We start from the raw sequence: 14,176 nt of genomic DNA, 5'->3' as shown, positions 1-14,176 counted from the left end.
GGGTACTATAGACCCATCGTCCCACATACCTCTTATGATTCTTCGGATACAGAAACTTCGTTCTTTTAGGTGCTACAATGCTGGCCTCTATGTATTTCCGGACAGCTTCATCAGTCAGCTCCTTGGTGTTAGGTTCACGTTTGAAGTTGATCATGATCTTCATTCCCACCACTTTCTTTGCCATTTTCCTGCCTTGGGCAATCACTATCCTAACTACAAAGAATCCAAACATCACCAAAACCAATATTACTATGGAAACAAGGAGGCAAACCAACTAACATCTTCAATGGCATCCGTCTCGCCTTCCATCTTGTTATGCAGGTCTGTCAACAACGTTAATGCCTCTGTCAAGGTGGCATTTTGTTCGATGTGAGAATGTATGAATGTGCAACATGATGCCCTGATTTTGGCACAAACTCCTCCTTCCATTGGTGTGATCATATCAAGGACATACCTGTTCTGGAGGGTCATCAGTCGTATGGCTCTCAGCTCTTCCTTAATGGTGTTGAATCCCTTTGTGGTATCATTGACTGTCTGTAAAAGTTCCCACCTAGTGATCTGTAACCACTTGGCATTTACCACTGCTTGAATCCCTGGCATGAATATAGTTGTCAGTATTGTGGCAGTCTTGCTGAACAACCTGTGCTCCTCAGGAATGAAGTCAAAATATGCTGTTATTGATTTGCCTGAGAAATAATGTCCTCTTTGTGTCCGATGGAGCACTTCAAGCAAGCTTCTTTTTCTCAAATGGGCATCCACCTTCGGAAATTCACCAATGATCAGGTCACTTTGTGGAATCGCTAATGCTGGAACATGAATCAGCAGCAAGTAACATACTCCACCCCAATCCCTGGATAACCACATATAGGCTCTAGATCCACAAGCCCAATATTGATCCATAAGGATGGCTGTCGTTTCTCCCATCCTAGGAACATCAATTGTGATTTTGCATTCTTTGATATATGCCACATGATTCTTTCTATGTCTTCGGAAGCATAGTGTCACATTAACCAATGAGATTACAACTACTGGGCCTGATTCGTGTTTTACCCATGTGTCAGGCTGTTGCCTACCCTCCCTCACCTCCTCCTCACCTTGACTTTCAGAGAAGCTGTCCTGGGGATATGATGACTTCTTCCTGCATGTCTTCCTGGTATCTGGATCCTTCTTCTCCTTTTGTCTCTTGTCCTTCTTTTCATGCAAATAGGTCCTGGCTCCCTCAGAGGCCACCTTGGCAGGATTAGATACCTGCTCTCGGAGGACTCTGATGAGCCAAACCCCCAGACCAGGGAAAAAGCTGGTTGGCAACAAAAAACCCTTGTAGTTGAAATGTCTATCCAATGCTGGCGTCTTCCTGGCTGATGAAAGCTGTGAGAATTATAGTTGGTAGATGCCTCCAAAGGATAAGAAGTCTGTGCTATGTTGGAATAGTTCCACAGAATGCTGGGAGATGAAGTCTTTGAAGGATGAATGTAAAGATTATAGGTGGTAGATGCCTGCAAAGGATGAGAAGTCTGTGCTATGTTGGAATAGTTCCACAGAATGCTGGGAGATGAAGTCTTGGAAGGATGTATGCAATGGTACCCAGTATACCAATATGAGCACTAGTAGAAATCTTCCTGCAAATGTCGCCGCCAACACTGGATGGAGTGTAGTAGGAAGGATACTGAGAGCAGAAGTAAGTAAGCCTGTACAAGCAGGGAAGCAAGTATAGGAGATGATCGCCGTTCCAGGGAACATGACTCCAGCAACAGTGAACGAAAAAAGGAAGAGACAGCACCAGTCGCGGTTGTAGAGTGAGATGCGAGGATGCGGAAAACAGCTATAGGAAAGCAGGTAAGGAAAGCAGAAGGCAGCAGTAAGAAGCCGCGCAAATGATAAGAAGCAAAAATAATACAATAAGGAAGAAATGAAAGAAAGTAATGCAAGGGAGTAGCGGCAAGCAGAAAGCAAGAGCTGGCAGGATGCAAAGTTCCAGACAGGAACAGAACCCCAGAGGACTAAGCAAGCGAAAGAATATCCAAGCGGATGGCTAAGAAAGGAGTCTGTGCAAACATACAGCAGCGCGGGCCAAGAAGTGGACGGATACAATGTGCTGTTTCGTGGGGAGTGGCACATAGATATACACACGGCAGCCATCTTGGTAGAGGACTAGACTGCATCCTCCGGTTCCAACAGGAATCCCTTTATGTTTCCAAGCATGCCACAGCTTCCAAGGGTGAAGCCTGACACCATGTCAACAATTTGGAGTGCTTGGCTCATGACTTCAAGCATCCATCATTCACCTTCTGTACTTCTTGTGCGTAGTTTGTTTTCAACAGATGAGCTGCACAGGACATCATTGCTTCTTCCCATCCTTTCTTGGATTTCACTCATCCATAGATCAGTAATTGGGTTTGTTCTAAACATTCAGGTGATCTGTCTATTTCTGTCACATACAGGCAATTCATTCTCTTCATTTCTTCAATGATCACCTCATTCTGTCCTGCAGCATATTGCTCTAACATCCAGGCTCTTTTTCCATTTGTAGTGTTTTGATATAGGCATCCTGGCATGGAAACAACCATTTTGATCTCCATCTCAAGGTCGTCAAATTTCCTTGAAATTGTCCTTGAGTAGTACATGTTGCAAGATGACTGAGACACTTTGCATCGTGCTCTGGATCCTCTCTTGCAATTAAAGTCCTTACCGTGTTCATGGCATAGGGGATGAGAGAGCCAACATAGCAACTCTCCTTGGATGCTTTCTCCCCCACTTTTTCATGTGTTGGTACCACATGTTATTCCCCAGGTGCACTGTGTTATCTAGAAAGGTATTTATCCTTTCACTATCTTCCTCTGCATCTGTTTTGTGCCTCTACCTATAGTAACCATACATTTTGTCATGTATTGTTTTCATAGTGGGGAGAACTATAGGGACCTTTTCCTTAGTAGAAGTACTGAGATGGTAGAGACTGTGAAAGATGAGGACCAGAAAGACAACGAGAACAATCATGCAAATATATATTATACATAGGAATATGGGCATCCATCTCTCGCGCCACCCTACTTCTTGTTGAATTTGCTCATTCTCTACAACCATGCAATTTTCTTCATTAATCATTTTTAATACAAGAGCTGGGTAAGATTGAAGTATGAACACAAAGACAGCAAGCACAAGCTAATGAACATCACTATCGGCAGGTACCATATCTCTGATCACTTAAAACAAATATTCTCCACAAAATGAATCTGGATACTAGTCTCGTTTCCCATCTCTGATCAAGAACTGACATTTAGGCATAACTCTGATGATTTTTTTCTGCTTCAATATGTATTTCAAAAGTTCATTTCAAAATTCCTGGAATTCGCCACAATTCTTTGCACTCTCTGCTAAAATATCTATAAGGATTGTCAATTGCATTCCAGTCCAAATAAAATATGTGTCAATCACTTGTTGCTTTATCATCCTTCTTCTTCGTCATTGATCGGGTCTGCACACGCGGAAATTCTTCTTCTTGTCTTGGTTGTAGATTGGTAACAGTGGAGGGAAGGTCTCGCCCATATAGATCTTCACATCACCTAGGTGCAGCCAAGCTCTTCCTCCTTGTATCTTGGCAGTGGAAGGAGACACTTCTTTAATAATAACAGGGCCATGAAAAAGTGGATCATGCCACTTCCTGGTAAAAAATGTAATTAACACTAGGTCCCCTACATATAGTTTAGGAGGTGGTAATAGTTCACTTGGATTGGTTGCGAAATTATTTTCTTCTGTGTTCTTAGACTGACCCCCCCTGGTGCTTGACTTGATCTGAAATGAAACTAATACTAGAGGTCTTACCTGTAAAATCATCATGCATCCCATCACCTAAAGTTTTAGCTATGCTCTGGGCATCACTCTTATTCCTAGATGGAGGTGTAAAGGGCATTCTCATGTGACGCCCTGTCACTAGTTTGTGCAGGGTGAGGTGGTGGTCTGATCCTGGATGATTCCAAAGGGCATATAATTCTAGGGGTAGGCAAGACAGCCATCACTTTTTCAAAGTTAATTTAATCTTGGCAATTCTTTCTTTTAGCAGGCCATTCAGTCCCTCACACATTCCATTTGCTTGTGGGTGATAAGCAGAAGAAAACTTGTGCTTTAGGTTTAATAAAAGCTCTATCTGCTCAAATAACTAATTGACAAAATGTGGCCCACTATCGGATCTTAGTACTTTGCACACACCCCATCTCGGGAACACTTCACACACTAAAAACTTTGCTGCGCAAGTGGCATCAGGTGTGTACATGGATCAGCTTCGATCCACCTAGAGAAGAGACACACCACCACTCATAGATACCTATATCCATTACATGTCTGCAGCATATCAACATAGTCAATATGTAGATGCTGAAACAGACCATTCAGTCGAGGTATTACTCCTCTGATCTTTCTCAGTGTATGCGCAGCAGTAAACTTTTGACACATGCTGCAGTTTGCCATAAATGGTGCAACGTGTTCCAACAAATTAGGGATGAACCAGTCTTCTTCAATCGTAGCAGCAAGACTCTCTCTATTTACATGCGCAGGGTAATGCAGTTAATCAAGTACAAATTTCAATAAAGTTACTGGCATCACTGGCTTTCCTGTGCTGACCTGTTGCCATAAAGCTTACATGGGGGATAAATAACACCTCCTTTGTTTCCATAATTCTTACTCTTCCTGTGGTGCACTTCCTTGAATCTCTATTAATCGGGTTATTCTGTTTGCTTAATATGCGCTGCACATTTAATGACTGCTATGGCTAATGGGAGTTATAGTGCCTTAATGAGCCTATCCAATAAGGATGTATCCTGTACTCGAGAGCCATCTGCAGGGAGTTAGCCCCTCCTTTTCTATTATGACAATCCTGTGTGTATGGTTGATGTCACATAGGCGGAGTCGCTGTACACTGTCACTTCCTGCCCTTCATGTTTCTCAAGTGCGACAATAAGTGCTACTAATTCTGCTGCTTGTGCTGAAAAATTAGACGGTAGGCTTGCACTTGCTACTACTTTGAACTCTCCATTTATTCTGTGCCTTACTACTGATGCGCTTGAATGCCTTTACCTGCTGGTCTAAACAATTTTCGAAGAACCATCAATATAGAGAATTTCCCCTCCCGCTAAAGCATTCTCCTTCACACGTGGTATATCATCGAAAAATTCAACATAATTGGCATAGTCATGCACATGATCGGCTTCTTCTACTGGCTCAACTATGAACATATCAGTGTTCACTATTTTATATTTTACAATTTTAATCACTGAGTTACAAATCATTACCTCATAAGCTGAAGCTCTTTGGGATGTCAACGTGCCCTTGGGCTTCTCTAGGATAGCAAATAGAGCATCCTCCAAGAAAAGGGTCATAGAGCAGCCCATGGCAATACTTGTGGACTTAACAATTACGAACGCGGCAGCCAAAGATTGTTTACATGGAAAGTGTCCTCTTATAACTGGGTCTAAAATCCAACTGTAATATGCCAGAGGTTTGTACCACAATGTGGTTCTTTTTGTAATCTATGCTGACAAGACTTTCCCACTTGTGTGCAAAAACAAATGACATTCCTCAGTATAAATGGGAAATTCGTAAAACAGAAGCTGTGCAAATTGCTTCTTCAATCCATTCTAGTTTTGATTGACTAACTTAAGCTTTCTTGAATGCTTGCAGAAGTGGGCTTTTGTATGTGCTATAATCAAACACCCAGGCACTTACATAGTTGCACAAACCCAAGAACCGTTGCATCTGTCTCACTGTGTTTGGTTTTGAGGTTTTCATAATTGCCTCAGCTCTCTCCGGTGTCACTTTCTTTCCTTCATGCAAAATCAACTGACCTATGTATAACACCTCTTCTTGACAGTACTGTAACTTCTCCTTGTCTACTTTATATCCCTTGTCTGCTTGAATAGTCATTAATCAGCTAGAGTCCTGACTGCACTCAATCTCTGTGGTGCTGCAAATCAATATGTCATCTACTTACTGTATCACCATGCTTGTGAGATCAATATTGCCTAGATCCATCTGTAGGACTCTGTTAACGATCAATGGGAACTCATAGTATCCTTGACGCAGCCTAGTATGTTTTAGTCTCTTTTGCCAAAACATAAATGAAGTGAAGTCTTGGGAGTCCTTGTGCAATGGGACCTAGAAAAACGAATTTTTCAAATCGATCACAGTGAAATATCAAGCTTCCAGTGGGATACTACACAATATTGTCGCCTGATTAGGTACTAAAGGAAACTCAGCATCTACAATCTGGTTAAGAGGTCTCATATCCTGCATACATCTCCACATCACCACCTTAGAGTTCTTAATCGGATACACTGCAGTATTACATGATGATTCTGATGGCACCAGAATCCCCTGATTCATTAGCTATGAAATAGTCTGAAGTACATCTTCATCAGCTTCTCATGGCAGGGGGTACTGTTTTGCTCGAGGTAATATCACTCCTGCCTTAAGCTTTATTTGAACCTCCACTAACCCCTTCAACAAACCTACGTCATAAGGGCCTGTAGTAAATAAGGCACTCAGCACCTTTTCAAGATCCTCGTGAAAGAATGCTGGTCGTTGGTGCATAATCGCCATTCACTGTGGGACTTCCCTTTTCTCTATCCTTATCCAGTATTTAATCTTCATGAAGAAGACTACTTCATCATCACTTCGATCTTCCCCGAAGTGAATTGAATTGAAATTATTTTGAAATTGATATGGCACATATCCCCAGGGAAACCAAGTGGCAAGCCACATCTAGGCGCAGATTTTGTCAAAATCAGAAAAAAAACTACAAGGGCATGATTCATGTTACAGATTACTCGAACAGATGTGTTTTAAGCTGTTTTCTAAACAGAGCCAGTGATTCTATTTTCCTCAGATAGAGCGGCAGCTCATTTCAGGCCTGAGTCCCAGCCGTTGAGAATCTTCTGTCAGAATATATTGTCATCAGTTATGTCAGTAAATCTGTACCATTCCTCAAGAGCTATCACTGTTCTCCATGGCCTACCCTCATAGTATACTCCTTTGAGCATTGCAATTTCCTTCATGCTATGGCGGCTTCCAACTCTATAGGAATAGACTGACCACCCTCCTCATCCATGGGTATTCGTGGTCTAAACAGAAATTCATCAGGTATCCTCACAATCCTTCCCACCAAGCTAGGCAGCCACGTCAGTAAAATGCTTACTCCATATAGAAAAATCTCTAGCTGTACCGGAACACCTCGAAGAGCCACTTGCCCTGTGAAAACCAGTATAAAATATCCCACATTTAAATAGTGTATTCCTGGAGTGGAGCACACTATTCCTTGATCAGTAAATGACATTGTCATGTTGAGTTCCGTCATTAAATCTCTTCCAAGATAGTAACCAGTGTTTGTCATGAATGTTTGTCATGAATATAACAAAGGAACAGCCATGTTGTATTCTGCTATGGAGACTGGTAATTTATCAGTAAAAGGAACTTGACTTGTAGCTCCAGAGACCATTCGAATATTCATGGCAATACCAGACATTTGATATTTTCCTTCTCATATACACAAACAAGTTGCTCCAGTATATACAGTAAAAGAAAAGGATTTGCCTCCTATCGTCACATCGACCCTTGGTTCCTCTTGTGGGCCTGGTGTCACAGATAGTACTGAACACATCAAGTCACCCTGTGAGCTGTCCTATTGTGGGTACAAGCTCATCTCTGTTCCTGTGAAAGGATGTCATCCTACCACAGTGACACCTCCTATTCTGGGTGTCAATACATGTCCTGTGTTTGCATACTGTTGTGTTTGCATAGGGGCTTGTTGCAACTGCCCCTTTGGCAGATTCATTTGTACGTGTCCTTGCTGTTGTACCTGTTGTACTTGCAGTGCTTTTGTCTGATAAGATGTGTAATCTTGGGCAAAGCCTTCTCTGGTCTGTATATGGTGGAGGATAAGCTGCCCCCCCTTTGAAAAATTGGCCATTTTGTACACTCCCTTGGCTTCCACATATGTGCACAATATTTCCTGTCATTCCACAATTCGAACATACTGGGGGAACTCTTCTGTTAATTCCTCCTTGATTATACCCTCCTTGGCACCGTGGTTCTCATTCTGTATTTTGAAACCCACCTTGTTTATTCTGAAATCCACCTCCTCTTCCTCTATAACCCATACCCCTGCCCTGTGATGTAAACCCATATCCACCTTGGTCCATCAAGCGTGAATTATTTGCCTGTGATGCACCCATTGCTTCTTGCATTCCCAATCCTTTTCCACTTGTCAGTACCAACCCTTATATGGCAAATGTTGACAATTCTTTCTGAACCAATTTGGCTTCCTCAATTTTTCTATTCTCATCTTCTTGTTTATCTCTTGTAATACCCGACAATGATGTACTATTGTCAACTGTGTTCCAGCCCATGGCTTCACTTCCATCCCCACTTGGTTTTCATCTGTCTCTGTACTGGCTCAGACATCCCCTGACATAAAATATGATAAAACAATGCCACTGTCTTTTCCCACAGCTCACAAGTTTCAAGCTGCCATTTCTCCTGAATAGCCTGAATGTAAGCAGTAGGGTCTTCATCTTACTTCATTTTACGTGTCATAATTGCACCCATATCTGATGTGTCAGTATACTGTACTTTGAGACACCTCCAAATGTCTGCTCTACAATTGTTAAATGGTGCTCCATCATGCGCCGTGTTCTGTGCAGTCACACTAGACTATCCCGCTCTCCTCCATGTCATCAGCCCTTTCTACAAGAATAGCTGCTAGGAGATCTTTTATGTCTCCTGTGGCCAGTGTATTTCCTCCTGTCATTTTTTTTAATTCCTATATACATTCCCCAGTGCCCAAAGTCAAACTAGGAACTGTGTAAACCCTATCCCATAGTCGGATCCCACTATTGGTCTATCTACAGCATGGATAATCATCCCTGTCTGTCTCCTTGTCGGTAATGATCTGAACCTGCTTACATATGGTGGATACTCTCCCTTCTCACTATACAATAGTTCTCGGGGATGCTCAGAAAATGCTATGGGATCTGGCATTCTATCTTTAGGCTTTTCCAGATCAGACCATCTCACTCCCTTCTCCATTTGCAGGCTTCCTTCAGGGGTGCATGCGCTCCAACCTTCTGCCCCAAGACCGGACTCTCTTTCCTCGTCTGACATGTCTACGCCCCAACCAGTGTGACTTTCATCCCCTAACCCTAGTCTAAGTTCAGACTGCTCAAACACAATGTCCGTCATTCATCTTTGAACAGGTTTCCCTCCTCACCTCGTAATTGTGGTACTGGGGATCGATCATAGTTCCTTCGAGTTCTATACTCGCTATCTCGTTTTAACTGTTGATAGACCTTATCAATCCTTTCTCCAATGCTTTCCACATCAAATCTTTTTTCCTCTAGCACTACTCTTGATACTGCTGGCGTTACGTCCTTTATCAGAATAATCTCTCTGTTCCATCGTATTTCAGTGCTCAGCCTTGTTTGTTCTCTAAGAATGAGACTGGCATCAAAACCTTGCTGTCTCCTTTTTCGTTCTATTTCTTCATCTAGTTCCCTTTGCTTTCTTGCATCCCTTTTGATTCTTACTTACTCTTGCCTTTGTTTTCCTCCTCTTCTTCTCTTTGTCTCTGTAATCTTTTCTCCCTTAGCCTTAGCGCTTCCTCCTCTTCTTTCTTTCTTTCCTTTCTGTCTCTTTCTTCTATTGCTCTTTGTCTATTGTTGTACTTTCTCTGTTATTCTGCTAGTTCTTCAATTTTTGCTTGTTCTTCCTGATACATCTGTTCCCGTCACTCCCTGCTTTTCTTTTTTTGTTCATCTTCTTTTATTCTCTTCTTTCATACCTCATCTTTTCTTTCTTGTTTTCCTAATCTTCTCTTTGCCTAACTTCCTTGATACTTTTCCTATCTATCTTGAGTAATATCTGTCCTCCCATCCATTTGTTCCGCATGAGCGCTACCTCATCAGCCTTATCCTTTACTCCCTTTCATCTTTTTATCTCACTGTCTATTTCTGTAGACAAATTAGACCACTCACTCCTTCCTTCCTTGTCTTGCATGACTTTTAAAATATCTTCCTTTCTTTTATTTTCTTCCGGATTATCATTGCTACTGTAAGCAGGGGGGTTCATATATTGGATTACTACAACCTGCCGCTGCTTTCAATTCCTTTAGAGGATATAGTCCTAGCTCTTCCGTACCAACACCCTTTGCCAAAAGCAAGCTAAGGGGAGCTGAGTGCTCAATGCCTTCTCGCTTATGCTGGTTAAGCATCCACTCCTCATGTGGCGGGTCTTCTCTTTCCTCTTGATACATCTTTCAAAGTTCTAAAATCGTGAATCTTTTCTCTAATCTCTTCCCTGTGTACACAGCATGCAAGTATGTGGTAATGTGTTGTAATACCACTCTTGACAATGATCCACCTTGTGGCCATGGCATGAACATTTTATCTGCAGTGTCCTTTACCCATTCCGCACTGTACGTGTTGATCTTGGGCATATGCTTTAGCAGTGTCTTGCATAGGTGCATGAGAGGAGTATTCCCCATAATGACAAGTCTCAATTGACTGTCGATGCATATCAGACTGTTAAATAAACCTTGTATCTTGGCTTAAATCACCACTTTTCAATGTTTATAAAACAACAAATATGAGCAAACACCATCAATTACTGTTTAATCCTCTTATTTCAATAGCCTATCTATTCTTTTGATTGGCGTACCTGTTGTATGCAATGAATGGGTTCACAGAATAACGCTGAGTCCAAATAACCGAACCAACTCAGGAAGATGGCAAAGTACTGTTTTATTATCAATTATCTCAAACTGATAGTTACAATGCACATCAACGGATGTACGCTTGATTAGTCTCCACGATATTTTCACACAACATAGACTTTATACAAAAATTATGTCAGAAGTGACGTCATACTACGTGGCAAATAATGAAAAACCTACTAGGGATCGGAATAGGCTTAAGGGGAACATCTAAGTACACATTATATAGGAATTAGGATTGTAATTGGTGGGCCACTGTCAGGTGGACAATATATGCCTACCTCTAAAATATGTCATCTTCAAAAACATTAAGTACACGGTTTCTACTTGGTCTTCAAACTATAAGGTCCTACATTATACGGCCCTCTATGATTGGTTGGCATGCCATGTCTGGAACATTTGGTTCATTTAGCAGCATGTAAGCCCAGACCCAGGTGCAAGGAGGTGGGCCTGACTCAACCTCCCCACACAATTAGCCCAACATCTCTTATTACCCATGCCTTCGGCCATGAACATTCTCTTTGAACTTGGCCTTGCAAAGTATCCCTGTCTCTGAGAAAACATGGGAGTGCAGGCACACACTATCATTGTTCTAGGACTCCAAGTTCAATTCTATTTTCATCCTTGGTTCACGTGACAGGAGACCACTATTTGGTCAATTTTGCAGGTTTTAAATGTCTTAAATGGAAAAAACTTTGCACCTTAACAAGAGATGATTCATCCTTTGCATGTTCATTCCTTTCCAGAATAGATAGCCAACCTTGGCTTCTTCAGTCTTTTTTTTATAATATATTTTATTGATTTTAACAACAATCACCAAGCAATCAAAAACAAAGAAACAGATTCAATAACCATATGCATTCAAAGAGTGAATCAATTATAAAGTATGATTTGAGTCAGATGTTTCCTCTCTACAGCCATCTCCATGTGTTCATAAAGCGTGTTCTTTGAGGAATCAGAGACTACGGGGAGTCACGTTCCTCCCATTTCCCCCATATTTTGGAAGCTTTAGTGGGGCAGGCCCTTGCTTTGTAGACTCTGTTTCCCAACATTGCTCATGCATCCATATCATCTGCCCACTGATCCAGTGTTGGAGATTCCAGGGCACCCCATTTCTGTGCGATGTTTCGCTTCATCAGTCCTGCGGCCGTTGCCAGGAGCAATCCCTCCCATTTGTCCGCTATGTTTTCGTCAGGTTTACCCAGGAGAAGTATTTTAGGGTATAGTGCTATGTCACGACCTAGTACTCCAGACAGTTCCCTGCAGCATTCACCCCAGAGGTCTGGATTAAGGGGCATTCATACAGGATATGTATAAATGTTCCGGTTTCTCTCCCACATCGGAGGTAATACGAGTTTGGGGCATTTATGTATCATAGTTCTACGGTAATATATTCTATGCAATATTTTCAGTTGTACCAGGTGAAGCCTGGAGGAAATAGTGATTTCCCTAGGGTGCATTAGGATCTGGATCCAGTCCTCCAGATCTATGATACCCACATCTTCCTCCCATTTGAATTTAAGGTGAGGAAGTTCCGGAGTAGCGAAGGAGGACGTGGCGTTATATAATATGGAGGTGCATTTGACAGGGATGTATGCCGGGAATATGTTGCGCTCTATGGGTATGTTCTCGGGAATGGTCAAGTCTGTCTGTATATGCGTACGTAGGGCGTGAGCCAGCTGTGTAAAGTTATATTGTTCAGTTGTTGGGAGCTGGAATTTTAATTGCAGTGTTTCGAATGAGGCGAGTTCCCCGCACTCCAGGACATCCCCGATCTTAGTGATACCAGCTTTCTCCCATTTGGACCATGTTTAAGTTTCCCAAGCTCCGATAGGTTGCCATTGTGCCATAAGGGTTGTGCGGAAGTAATCATATCTTTCCAACCCACGAAGGCATGTGCTTTTTTCCAGACCATAGTCACATGTGCTGCCATTTTTTGTGGAGGGGGCCTACGAAGGGGTTGATAGAGCAGGTGTAATGGCTCCGTGTCGTGCAGGGCTGCTATTTCCGACCTTATGTGCGGTAACTCCCAGTCCCCATGTAGTAGGTTGTTGACCACCGCTAGTTGGGAAGCCCAGTAATACGCTCGAAGGTGGTGCATGCTAATTCCTCCTTCCAGATTGATCTCTGAAGCGTGGTCAGTGCAATACAGGGTTGACCCCCCCCCCCCATATGAGTTCTCTCAGGAGATTGTCAACGCGGTCGAATTCGGGATCCTGAATCTCAAGTGGGGCGTTTTGCAATATATATAGAAATCTGGGCGGGGTAATCATCTTGAAAAGGGCGGCTCTGCCCATGAGTGTCAGGGGGAGAATTTTCCAGTGCTGGACGTCATCTCTAAAACAGTCCATGATTGGTTGAAGGTTGTGAATTGTGTAGCGTATTAAATCCCCTGTTGCCCAAATCCTCAGATATCGAAATCCGCTGGGTTCCACTTTGTATGGGCAATTCTGGGGAATGGCTTGTGTTCCCGCCCTTCACCGGGAAAAGAATAGATTTGCTCCAGTTGATTTTCAGCCCACTAAATTCACTGAAGCGGACAAGCATCTGTGTCATTATGGGACAGGTTCGTATCGGGTCACCCCGATAGATTAAGAGGTCATCAGTGTACAAGGATGCCCTGTCCTAGTTTCCCTCCAGCCATCTGAATCCTGTCCAATCCTTGCTCTGTCGGAGCCATAAGGCGAGTACCTCTATTGCAAGAGCAAAGAGGAGGGGGGTCAGGGGGCATCCCTGTCGTGTGCCTTTACCAAGGGGGAAGGGCTCAGAGAGCTTTCCATTTACCTTCAACTCTGCATGTGGATCGGCATATAAGAGTTGTACCCATTCCAGGAAAGTGTCCCCAAAGCCCATTCTCTGCATTGTTTCCCAAAGGTTGTCCCAGCGCACTGAGTCAAACGCCTTCTCAAAATCTATGGCTAGTAATGCAAGTGGTTTGTCTATAACTGGGGCTCTTTCTAATAGTAGGTGGAGGCGTCGTATATTCATACGTGTTGATTTATGTGGCATAAATCCGCATTGGTCCCGATGGACCAAGGAGGCAATGACCACCTGTAGGCGGTTCGCTAGGAGTTTGGCGAGGACTTCAGTTTCAGTATTAAGCAATGAAATGGGCTTATAGGAGTCGCATTGCTCCGGTGGTTTGCCTGGCTTGGGAATGACAACAATCATGGCTTTGCGCAAATCCGGCGGGAGGGCACCTTGGTCTCTAGCCCCAAGAAACATTCTGTGAAGGTACGGTGCCAGCTTCTCCCCTCCCAGCTTCTTCCAGGTCTCTACCGGGAATCCGATTGGGCCATGTGTTTTCCTGGACTGTAATAGGGCTATAGCCTCGCCAATTTCTGCTTCGGTAAGAGCTGAGTTTAGATATGCTTTTTGTTGTTCCGACAGCTGGGGCAGGATAATGTCATTCAAGAGGGAGGG

This window comes from Ambystoma mexicanum, chromosome 11 (assembly GCF_040938575.1).
Source record: "Ambystoma mexicanum isolate Mex_15411 chromosome 11, UKY_AmexF1_1, whole genome shotgun sequence".
Lineage (NCBI taxonomy): Eukaryota > Metazoa > Chordata > Amphibia > Caudata > Ambystomatidae > Ambystoma > Ambystoma mexicanum.
This window is presented reverse-complemented; position numbering follows the sequence as displayed.